Genomic DNA, 13,728 nt, shown 5'->3' with positions numbered 1-13,728 from the left:
TTTTAATGACACGGGATTTTGATATAGTTCTCGCTATCTGAACACACTATTAACGCCGTCACGCTCGATATAAGCCCCTTCATAGATGGGAACGCGGTTGCTGAGTTTGAAATATAACGACCTCGGCAAATTTTGTCCCCTATCCTACGAGAGACACGTTAGGCTCACTTTCTCCGTTCGTTTGTTGTACACTAGTTAACTCGTTTAAAAAATCAATATCATGCAATAATCCTTGGCCGGGGAAAATAGCAAAATATTAACAATTATACAATAACTTGGCCCATGACCTTCGCTGGAATGTAGCACCATATCTGAATGCGGCAAAAGTGCTTCTTAAGATTTTGCAAATTATGAATTATACTGCCCTCAGCGCACACTTTCCTACCTATGCTAATTTCTTAATTATAACTGGTATTCTTATTATTATTATTATCATGCCTTGTGCTGTCTCCTTGTTTGGAAGGGTAACATCAAATTAAATATCTGACTTTTCTCTTTGGAATTAATGTGTAATTAATTTTTTTCCCTCTAGATTCTTTCTCTAAATTAATTAGATCCTAAGCAAGCTCGCCAATGTTATGTATGGGGGCTTGGCTGAGGAGTTTATTACTGAATTAATGTAAATTATGAGGCCTTGAGTGCCAAGAACACACATAACCTGTCACTTGAGGCTAAAATTTAACCTCAAAGACAGACATTTATTAATTGAATAAGGTCGCTAGTCGAGAGGAAAACCCCGACACAAAGAATAAGTAGTTAGCTAAGAAATTACTTGAACAATCGCCCAACTTCAGACTCAGTCAATTTTCCCTTTGCTTCAGTAAGGTTTTAACACAACGGATTATATCATACGCAGTTAGCACTGGTAAAAGGCTATTCCTCTTCTGAACAATGGGGTCGAGACACAAGGCTGCCTAAATGCTTTAAATTAGTTATTTAACCTTCCCTAATTCCTAGTTACTTCACGGGAATAGTTGAATGTTGCTAAGCAATGTAAATTATTCTTAATCTAGACTTCATAAAAATAAATTGGGTGGAGAAGAGGGAAAACAAAGGAACTGGAAATACAGAAAGAGATACTAGCAAGTCGGCTAAAATCTGACTAATTTCAGACTTACAGTCATGTGTTGGTTGCTGCGCATACAACTGACGATTGGAAGTCTTGATAATAGCTGTCTTCCCAATTCACCAATAGCAAGGAAAACAGTCAGAGGGTACAAGACGGTAGTACACGACGCGTCTCTCTCACACACCGGAGAATTTCTCTCTGACCCGTCTCTGGTCAAGCAGGGTGGCTGGCCGCATCCATACTCTATGCCCCAGGCAAATCTGAAATTTGACAAAGACATTGCCGAATGCATTGGATAAAGGAAAAGAAGCTTAAGTCCACTGTTATTAGAGGTTACTGTGTTAAAACCCTCCCTGTGGGTTAGACCCCTATGCTAACCAAGTCCTGCTACAGACGTTAATTTTTTTAAATGCCTAGTGCTACCCTGCTCGGACAAAGATGTCTCCTGTCGTTGTTCACGGATTTTCTCTGCAATAAAACTGCATAGAGGGCGAACAGCAGAATATTTATAAAAATATAATATTATATATATACATACATACATATATATATATATATATATATATATATATATATATATATATATATATATATATATATATATATATATATATATATACTGTATATATATGTATATAGTATCAAGAATATCCTCTCATACACCATCTTCCAGTCAATAAGTCAAATGAAATAAGGACTAAACAATTAATTAATTTATTTTAGTATGATTCACTGTAAGCAAATTTGCCTCTATAACCTCTCTCTCACCACTGCCTTTGGGGGAAAATCACTTTAATCTCTTTCTTGTCCAAGTGCTACTGGAAATACTTCAATTCTAGGTGTTGACCCAATCAGAGCTAATTGTCGCCCGAGGCAGGTCAGCTGGCGGATTGAACATGTGCATTCCGCCATTTTGAAACTTCAGCAATGTTGCCTGCATTGCCATGTGGGCAGAACGATCCCAACACACCTAGAAGGAGGAAAAACGTAATTCCTGAAAGTTGTTAAGGGTCTTGGAGAGAGATGCTCTGTCTTAGAATTGCTCAGATGCCACCATAGGACGGATGTCCTGTCCCTTGCTCCATTAAACTGCCTATTTTTAACACGTTGCTGGCAGTAACTAAAACAACATTTGTTGTGAACTTATTCATTTGGCCTCCCTCTTGCCCCTAAATAAGGTAAAGTACCAGGCTTTAAGGTTTTTCGTTAGTCACGTTCCCTATTCATATTTAACTATTTTCTGTTTCTTTTCATAGTGCGATATACCTACAGTGAGGCCTGTATTGCTTTTTATATTTTGTGCTGTTTAATTTGCAAAGTATTGACGAGAAGTGTTATGTAATTGCACGACATTTGAGTCATTGGAATCGAATTCAGTCTAGGCATCTTCTATGCAATTCCTCGATTCCTTCATTACAGTGCTAGTTTCGGTTTAGTAACCATAAGTGATTTGATTACAGATTAGGAGTTATTCAGCTGTGGATCTGTGCATCATCTTGTGTGTGTAGTGGTCCACACTACCTTGTTTTCAACGTCCTTTGAAGCAGGCATTCCATTGTGTTTCCTCCAGCAAATTCCCAGTCATTTGCTCTTCATCTTATTACACAAAATTATGCTACTATTCTTCTGATGTGTTTTCTTTTGTAAATATAATTAATTAAGTTAAACCCCAGAGTTTATCTAATCATTCCCCTATTGAATTAGGCCTTCAGCCATATTTTGTTATTTATAATTTTAGCTAACCTCAAGGCCAGAGTCTAGATTTTTATGGTAATTAAGGTAAGTTGCATATCATCCTTGTATACCCCATTTATCTAGAAGACCCCAGCTTTAAAACTATAAATAAATATATATATATATATATATATATATATATATATATATATATATATATATATATATATATATATATATATATATATATATATATATATATATATATATATATATATATATATATATATATATATATATATATACATATATATTCCCCTTCGGCGACAATTCTCCAACGGAGATATACCGAGGTAGCGTGAATTTCGATATTAAGCGACATTTGTAGCTTCATGATTGTATATAAATCACGGTGTGATAAAAATTTCATAATAAGAGCTGCGTGTTCCAAACGTACCAATGAACTGTCATGGCGGAGGTGGGTCATTGCCGAGGCTAGTACATTTCCCCGCTCATGACGGGTAAAAGCAGTACGACATCTCGGCAAAAGACTTATACATCTCTTGATGGCTCAATGGTTAAACGTCCACTAGAGTCGCTGAATAGGTTTTCGTCACGGGTTCGTGTCCCGACGATTCCAATTCATTTATCACTTATATAAATTCCCCTTCGGCGACAATTCTCCAACAGAGATATACCGAGGTAGCGTGAATTTCGATATTAAGCAACATTTGTAGCTTCATGATTGATTATATATATATATATTTATATATATATATATATATATATATATATATATAGTATATATATATATATATATATATATATATATATATATATATATATATATATATATATGTGTATATATATATATATATATATATATATATATATATATCACATATATGATATATATATATATATATATATATATGATCTATTTATCACATCACTATTCACTGATTAAATAGAAAATATAATAATTTTCATATATGTTACAAACATTTTTAGTTGATAATATGTCCACCGTCCCGTGGAGGCCGACTGCGTTATAATATATCCTGATTCATCGTCCGTCGCTGGTTGACCCAAGGGAATTTATTATCAACTAAAAATTCCCTTCGGTAACATATATGAAAATATATTATTTCCGAGGTAGAGTGAATTGATATTAAAGGACGTTTGTAGCTTTCTGATTGTATATATATATATATATATATATATATATATATATATATATATATATATATATATATATATATATATACACACACACACACACACACACATATATATATATATATATATATATATATATATATATATATATATATATATATATATATATATATATATATATATATATAAAAAGTCTGAAAGTAGACAGAATTTTTGGAGGGGTGGATCAACCAAAAGGGAAAGGATAAATTGTTCACGTCATACAGGGCTTTTGGGAGATATAGGAGAACCGAAACCTATGGTGAAGGGAGTAGTAGCTCGGTCAAGTCTTTTGATTTTTGTAGTTTAGTGGACTATGATTTTTATCAATTGATGTTTTCCCAGTGTCAGCTGAAGCATTTAGAGGAGAAAGTGTGCAATGTTCAAGCTCATAAACTGGACGTCGTAGGTTCTTTCATTATGATACTTGACATTATAATTCCGCTTGCTATTGATGATGTTATAATCTTCACTCAGTGTAGCAGCTTTGTCAAGTTTCTTAACCTCTCTCTCTCTCTCTCTCTCTCTCTCTCTCTCTCTCTCTCTCTCTCTCTCTCTCTCTCTCTCTCAAATAGGCTCTTATGTGTTCAGGAATTCCCCTAAGAAATTGCTCCAAAACTACCAACTCTTCAAGTTCATCCATAGATTTAACTTTAGCAGCCTTCAACCATCGTTTGAAACACCTTTTTACTTTGTAGGCATAATCCAAGAATGTCATCTTCTCCACTTTTCTCAAAGATCTAAATCTTTCATTATAATACTCAGGAGTCATCTGGTACACTTGCAGCATTCTGTGTTTAAATTACCTTGTAGTCTTTGCACTGATTAGCTGATAGGAACTTCTTCCTTTTCCTATAAGGACACTTTGTAACAAGACCGACCATTTATCTTCTGGTCATCCCACAGCTGAAGACACGTATTCAAAGTGATCAAAAAACTCATCTGGAGCTTCTGTAAACTTTGGAATTATCTTCTGCACTTACCACATCAAATACAGGGTCCTGGTTACTTTGGTTATGGTTAGACTGTGTCACAGGTAACTTGGAGCGAGCTTCTAATAATTCTATGTCCTGGTCATGTCTTGTTTTTTCTCTTTCTTCTTTTCCTCTTTCTCTTTCTTCTTCTGCTACTCTTTCTTCTTCTCTTTCTTTTCTTTCTCTTTTCTCTCTGTCCTATCTTTCTCTTTCTACATGCCTTTTCAACTTAAACTTTCTTCTGCAGCAATGCAAATGAGTTCTGCCTCTGCTTCATTTTTCTCTTTCTTTTTTATCTCAGACTCAATGTTAGCTTTCATTTGCTCTTGCCTATTTATAAAATCTGCCTGAGCTACATTCAATAATTTTTGAGCTAATTCTAACTCATCAATGCTTGCATTACAATACATCTGATTTGTGGCTCTATCATGCCACTAGACACATTTCTCCCATATGCTACTGCTAAAGTAGTCCACTGTGCCTTAGTCAGATTGGATTCAGACAACTCTGAACAATTCTTGAACATTGAACAGAGCCATTTAATCTAAGTTACTCAAAAATTTACAATGCAAAAACAACAGTGTGGTCACTCTCCTATCAAAAAATCCCTAAAACCACCAGTATAAACCATAAACCAGAACGATATTTTGTTTTGTTCCCAGTTCTGGGCACATTTTCTTGTCAAGAAGAGTTTCATATACCTGGTTATTACACTTACCAATCATAGAATAGAATTCAAAACTTACCTTACTTACAGCTAGATACCTGAACTCTCATATAAAAAAAATACTACTGAATACTCTAATGGTAACAGTGATCCCATAAAAGAATTATCAATAATGTGAGGCATCAATATTTAAATATACTGTAGTATAACAAAGGGCATCACTTTATTAAGCACTGAATAACTGTAGTTATCTCTCCTCGATTCGAATCTCTTCAACAAAAAACTGAAGGAACAAAACTTATATCACTGTGCTTTATATACAGAGTTAATCCTACCACTGGTCAGGGGCGTCATTTAGGGGGGACTGGGGGAGGCAACTGGCCCCCCCCAAGCCTCAACTTGCCCCCCCTCACCCCACCAAGCCCCAAGAAGTAACAGCAGCTGGTTTTCCATTACTCCTACCGAAATTCAAATGTGTCTTCACATCAAGTTATATCTGTCTATCTATCTATCTATTTTATGGGCTCCAAAAGCACATAAAATAGCTCAAAATAAAAAAAAAAACCAGGTGATTAGGCTCGCTCCACTCGCCAAACCGCCTTTAACGGCCCCCCCACCCTATCAAAAATCTGAAGTGACGCCCCTGCCACTGGTGGTCAATAAATGAAAAACTAATTTATTCTTAAATAAAAATTCACAATTATTTTGAAATCGGATCACTATTATTTGGAAACACAATCTGAATTAATTCTTAAACTGTTATGAAATAAAAGTTAACTATCAAAGCAAAAATGTTATGATGTGAAAAAAGGCTAAATTCAAAAAACAAAACATGAAAATGTAAAAGTACAAAAATCACCTAAGTAAAAATTTTTAAGATTTGAAATGAGCTAAACAAATAATTCAAATGACACTAAGAACTCACAATTATACAAAACATGAAAATGAAAAAAAATGTAATATATCAAAATCACCAAATTGGAATCTAAAATACATTATTAATTTTTTTATGAATTCCAACACAAATTCTGCATTTACAGTAAATGACATTTCTTCTTCTTCTTTTAACATGCTTTTTTCCCATTTGTGTGGGGTAAGCACGATGCCTTCTTTTTGAAGGACTTTGATTTGGCCATGAGGTAGACTTTGTAGTCTCGATTGGCTGCCCTTCCTGTCATCGCTTAGACCCCGGTAGTGTATGTACATGTATCGTACCAGTCACCAGCGCCCTTCCTCCCAGCAGTGAGGAGATGTTGCGCTGTTAGGTCGACAGTCGAGATGTGTGAGGTATTTGTTATGTTTTTTTTTTTAGAAGATGTTGAAGTGGCTTTGTTTGTGTGTGTATTAGTCTGTAACACCCATTTGCTTTTAAGCAAACCTATCCGTTGATTACATACATAATCCCGGGGTGTCTACACGGATAGCAAAGTGTCCGCCTCTCTAACCGGTCTGCTGCGGATTTGAACCTGCACCACAGACCTCTAAGAAGTCCGAGGCTGCTGCTATAACCGATTTGGTCATCGAGGCTCTAGTAAATGACATTGCTACATTATTACTATATGTAATAACTCTTGTATATAGAAAATTATAACAATCAAAAGCAATTTGCAACATATATAAAAACACAAGAACACATTTTATACATTTGGCAGGGGAATTTCATAAGAATATATATATATATATATATATATATATATATATATATATATATATATATATATATATATATATATATATATATATATATATATATATATATATATATATATATATATATATATATATATATATATATATATATATATATATATATATATATATATATATATATATATATATATATATATATATATATATATATATATATATATATATATATATATATATATATATATATATATATATATATATATATATATATATATATATATATATATATATATATATTACAATAAAGTAAGATGGTGGTGCTGGCACAGAAACACCTTTTCTACATTTTCAGTGTTTTATTATAAAAGTGAATGTATGTGGTGTCTGTTCTGTCAGGTAGAGTTTCCTCATGAATCTCCAGTGTTTCCATTCTTACTCACTCTATTTCAGACAAACTCCACGCACACTGATTGTCAACTACAGTTTCATACAATAGCAAGAAAATGGGTAGATAAACAACTACAGTTGACAAGAAAACGATACATAGGTCACTTGCACATGATAAAAAAACTGTAAAGATTCTCATTATAATACTAATTACAAACAAATGTTTAGAGGAAACACCTAATCAGTGGAACGACCGGGCCCCACATTTTGTTTCTTTTGTTAACAAATCCAGTTTGTTCTGGACATATCACAAGGGAGATGTGTGTAACACTTCCACGGGAGTTGACAACGTCATTAGCTTTCATATGCTGTAGTAGCAATGCAAGTAGGTGTCAACGTCATCAGATACAGACATAACATTTGCAAGCGGTCACTGACTAAAAAGTGACTACGTCAGCAGAATGTTGTTGTCGCCTTAGAAAGGCTTCGTCATCGAACCATTTTCCAAGAATTCTGGTTTTCTGTTCTTCATCTTCATAATACAAAACTTGTTATAATATGCATCAGTCATTTTCTTTACAGCCTATTTTCCACCTTACATTTTAGATTTCACATTAAAGAATAATTTAAATGATTCAGTATATTTCTCATAATAATGCCACTATCCCAATTATTATCATACTCTCTACATAATCTCGGCCACCAAATATGTAGTCCCCACATATTGGTAACATATCATAACGAAAAAATGAACAATTTAAACATTAAGTGACCAAAAATAAGATAAAACAAAATATGGCAAAAAGGATTTGATAAATCGAAACATTTATGCTCACAAAACGCATTAATGCATGGTAAATGAAGTAATAGGTTCCCAGCACATTAAATATCTGCTGTACTGAATATGCAACAAAGCATCTCGATACTAGGAAAAAATTGTTCATACATTTAAAAGTTCAATAATGAATAAACAAATCGGAAAATATAAATTTTCGGATATAATAAATATAATGTTTATACGTGATCCATGCTTGACAATGCTTACTGCCAAAAACCAGTATGAGTACCTACATTTTCACAGACTGGCAGAAACATTAACCACTGGTAATACATAATATCGCCTCCATCCAATCTGCAATCATTCTGTAAATGAACTTTTAAAACATTAAATTCTCGTGACAAAAGATACGGAATGCAACAGATAGTATTCAGTACTCAGGTTCATGAACAGCATATCAACACATTTATCAGTGTGTAAATACCTTGCAGAATCATTCATCAAAACGGAATTATTCCTGTATAATAAAAACTCCTCATTCCAATCCTATTTCAACTCACTATTCCGCTCTACCCAGCGATTTCTATGTTCAGCTAACCATAATGATGGCTTGACGATGCGCAATGGCCCTCATGCTGGTGATTCAGATTTTTCTATCTGTTCGATGCTTGTCTTTTATTATTACATTTTTCATTCCCGTCCCGACCTTCGTTTACTTACACGACCCCAGGCATTATTGGGACTGTCCTTATATTTAAGAATATTACAGTGCCAATTAATGTTATGAGCGTCGTTTTCTCTTCCTGATATCCGGATCGTATGATGTAATCAACACGAGCTTAGCATCTGAGCGAATTTTATACATGTAGTATATTTCCTTCCTGGAGACAGTCACGGAGTAGTATACTGTAGAAAACATGTAGACCACATGTACGTTTCCGTCACTCAACACCTCACCAAATTTGGCTCATCACTTTCCAGGCCAACATGTCATTCTGATTGCAGCTGTCATGTCAGTAAACATTTGGTTCCTTCAACCTGCAAGAATTGTTGACAGAATCAAAATACAGAAAATCTTCACCTCAGGTCAACCATACTCGTGAAGCTCCATTTATCACCAGTTGCAATTAGCAATCATTATTGTTGGTGGGCGAAAAGCAAAAAGGTTTGTTGAACATACCTATGAATTCAATGAATGCGTGTGATGACTGAAGTCATCGACATCAGCGACAGTACAAATGTCATTACTCTTAGAAAACATAATGACTGCATTATAATTTGATTTTTAAGATTTATTGAGATATTCAGCTTAGAAGGAAATAGATATACGACATAGAATTCGAATGGATTGGTCTGTTTGAATGGAACAGAAACACTTACTTTGCAACTTTAAACTTAAAATTCCTTGAACTTTGAACATAAATTTCCATGAAACTGTAACAAAATTCCAGGGTATCTGTGACTTTGCTTTATTGATCAGTTGTATTAAATCTTTAATTGGTATTTACTTGATACTTCATATCAACCATTTTATTAAATATAAAAAAATTCTTACCCATGCGTAATGAGGTGCTATTATTATTATTGTTTTATTATTAATATCTCGGGAGAAGAACCTCTCTCAAACAAACTTCATTGAACAGTATGGCCGGCTGGATGCCGTCGAGTTTGTATTGTAGTTTCTGCCTCTCGAATGAGTTTCTTTGTGGCAGCATGTAAATCATACAGCAACTGTCCAAAGTTCATTTATTCCTTAATGTTTCGGTAATAAAGTGTTCTACCATTTTTCAAAAGGTGAATGAAGCCAGGGGTTTGTTTAAGATTAAGCCAGCCTTGTGCTAGCACGGGCTCTTGCTCTTGGAGCAGCCCGTAATCCAGGCTAAGCTAAGCTAAGGGGGGGGATAGATTAGAGTGAGGGTTCGATTACAAATCGATTTAAACCCCTGAGGGTCCCCAGGAAGGAAGATAAGGTTTGGAAGGGGGTATAAAGGAGGGGGCGGGGTGTGAAATGAAGGTATAAGGAGAAGGATAAAGAATGGGACAGACCCATTTGTCACTGTGTATGTAGTGTAATGTTTGTAGTTCTTTATGTTAATGTTATTATTGATTCGATCTGTGTTGGTTGAAGTGAAATAATGTTAGATACTGTGTCTGGGGGCTCGGAAAGGTTTACTAGTTTCCTAGTTTTAGGCTCCAATATTGGATCGTCCTCCTTCTCTCCCTCCCTGTAGGGGAGGGGCGGGAAGGGGGACTCAGACCACGGTGCTATACATGGTTTACGAATGTGCTTGTGTTAGTGTATTAGTTTATTTTCGGGCTCTTTTCCCGATTGATTGACATGCAGTGTGTTAGTTAGAGTTTTTTTTTTTTTTTTTTTTGCGGGTGAGGGTTGAAGATACCAGAGTATGGTAGTTCTGGTATTTCCAGGTCACCTCCTTTCCCTTACTTGTTTGCGGGGGCAAGCTAGCTAAACAAGTTCCCGAGGCACCTTGTCTTTCTAGGCATCGCCTTCCCTTAATTTTTTTTTTTTTCTTAGGTTAGTTTTAGTGTTTTAGTACTACTTACGCTACAGCAGACTTTCAACTAGGGACTATCATTTACTCATTCACTCATTCACCAAGAATCCATTCACCTGCATTTATACAATCACATTATCCTAATTTTTTACGTGTACAACTAATTTCTAGCGCCGCACGTTCTGTCATCAACAATTACCCGCGGCCACCGCCCTCTCGCCCAACCTTCAACACTATTATGCATTGCTCCCTCCCATGAACCCCCGTACGCGCAAGTATCTGTATTGCAGTAATGATTGATTTACGGTTTGTGCAAGGCACGCATGGTTATTAAGTTGTTATTACCTTATTTAATTTATTTATTTTTATTTATTATTTATTTTCAGTTCGTCATCATTATCACTGCTGTCACTGTCAACGTCTCTGTATATAGGGTCTGGTATTCCGTCCTGAATGTGTCTCGATAGTCGTCTCCACCAGCGGTGCGGCCTATAGTCTTCGTCATCAAGAGAAATTAAACTGTCAGTCGTTAGATCTTCGTCCTGGTCGGATAGCTTCTGCCAAACCTTGTCTGCAAGACGATAGTATCGGAAGTTAATGCTTCAATGCCATGTCTACCATGAAGTTGTTCCAATCTATTTCCTCCCAGCGCTCGGTTATCGCAGCCTCCTATCCAACACAGGATTCCGTTCTGAAATTGCTGTATTGTTCGTCTGTCTGAGTTACTAATCAAACATGTCGGTATGATGGGGTATTCTAATGCTGGTCTGATTAGGGCCTTATTGAGGTGTGCTTTCGTTTTTGGTCTGAGGTCTCCAAACCGTGCCACTTAGCTTTGGCTGCCCCAGCACTTGATCCTGTTTGATGTACAACTGTGCCATATTTATACCCATAAGCAGGCTTACAGATATTTTAGGCGATTTTTGATTGGTTATCTAAAGCCGGGGGCGGCGAGGGCTGCTCCTATTGGCTGGGAGCAGAAAGACTCATCCAAGAGTCTGATTGACCGACGAAGTCGCTGACTGGCTGGCACTAGGTTCTGGAAGTTCTGGCCATAGGCCGTGCTGCCTGAAGTAGCAGGAGCCCGAATTGTTATCCCAGGGGCGTGCCTTGCCGTTCTCGAGACGGGTATGTTGGACAGTTGGGTTACATTCATGATGTAAAAAAAATGAAAATATAGGCTTAATCCAAAAATAAGTAAATCCGCCCTGTTTTGTGAGAAAATGTCTTACAATCTGTCTTTACCATATTAACAAAGTTTCCCTAATTTCTGTCTCTTGATTATTTCCTTCATTTCTTGTGGAATAATAAACCCTCTTGTGGAATTTTATGCTGCACTACTAACGATGTCCTTTGTTTTACACTTTATTCAGTTCAGACTCGTGTTTTTCGTACATACATATCATCTTTCTTGTGAGCATTGCTCAAGACTTATATTATCATATTGTACTGCTTTTTGGTACAGATGATGTTGTCCCTCCTAGTCGATTTCTAGATGTTTGAACCCTTGACAACTTATGGGGTATTTCATGCCTGAAATCCTTATGGGTTATGCAAAAGCCAGGATTTACATGCTGGTAGAATCTGAAGCTAGCCACAGTTGAGAGATTCAGTAGTTCGAAGAACTATTCCACCGCTATTTCTTATACATACTTATAAGATATGGCTACTGCACTGCCTTCTTCCCCCTTTTTATACCCATCCATTAACTGTCTGAATGGGATTTACTCCACAGTAGTTACTGACAACTGTGACAATGCATTCTCTCTGGCACATAACATTGTATTATCTAATCTGTAGTCGTATGACCCTCTCTATTTCTTTTCAATTTCTTCCTTAGGCAAAAGAGGTTATTTTCCTGTACGGTTATCTCTGAAAGTTCCACAGGCACGGAAAACTTGTTTTGTGAGATGAACCATCAATACGTGGTTGGTGAAAAAGTTGTCAAAAAATGCATGTGAATCCTTATTCACTGCTGGCTGTATTTATCATGTCCATTACAACTTTAGATCCCAGTGGCATTTTCTATTTTCATCTTTTTCACAATATATTGAAAAGTTATAAGGACAACCATCAGCACTGCACATCGTCCACGTTTTGTACCCAAATCTGATAGGTTTTTTCCTTATAAACTGCTTAGCACTATAATGGCCATGCTAAGGAATCACTGATTCATCGACACTGAGAAATTCATGAAAAAAACACCATGTTTTTGACAAATATCTCTGAGCATATTGTTACGTCTGTGAGCCCCGTGAGTGTTAATTTATGAGGATTGTTTTTTTTTGTCTTTTATCAGAAAAATACATTAATGCAGTTTAACAGTTATTTTATAGTATTTACAATGTTAGTTTTTCTTCTTACCAGGACTACAATATGTTTACATACATCAATGCTTGATATATAAATTTTTTCTTAACAATGGTAATATTATAATTCCTAAATTCTGAGTGAGTTACATTCCATAATTTAATTATATATGACAGTTATCACAGCTTACAATTTCTGCATTATTTATAACCCTTATAACAATTCTTGTAAACTTCCAAGTAATTCTTATAACCTTGCCTAATTTTCATGATAAGCCATAGCATTTAATAGAGCTCCTGGTTTGAATTTTTATTTTTAAATTTAGTTGCTCAAAAACAGCAATTAATGTACTCTTTTACTCTTTCTTTGAATTATTCTTTAATAGCCACCTATCGTAACTGAATCTGCTCTTAACAAAGGCGTCTGTTTCCTCTTTTGTATAACGCTTCTTTTACTAACTCAAACAGCATATAAATACCCTACAG

Source organism: Macrobrachium rosenbergii, chromosome 23, assembly GCF_040412425.1.
Source record: "Macrobrachium rosenbergii isolate ZJJX-2024 chromosome 23, ASM4041242v1, whole genome shotgun sequence".
Taxonomy (NCBI): domain Eukaryota; kingdom Metazoa; phylum Arthropoda; class Malacostraca; order Decapoda; family Palaemonidae; genus Macrobrachium; species Macrobrachium rosenbergii.
This window is presented reverse-complemented; position numbering follows the sequence as displayed.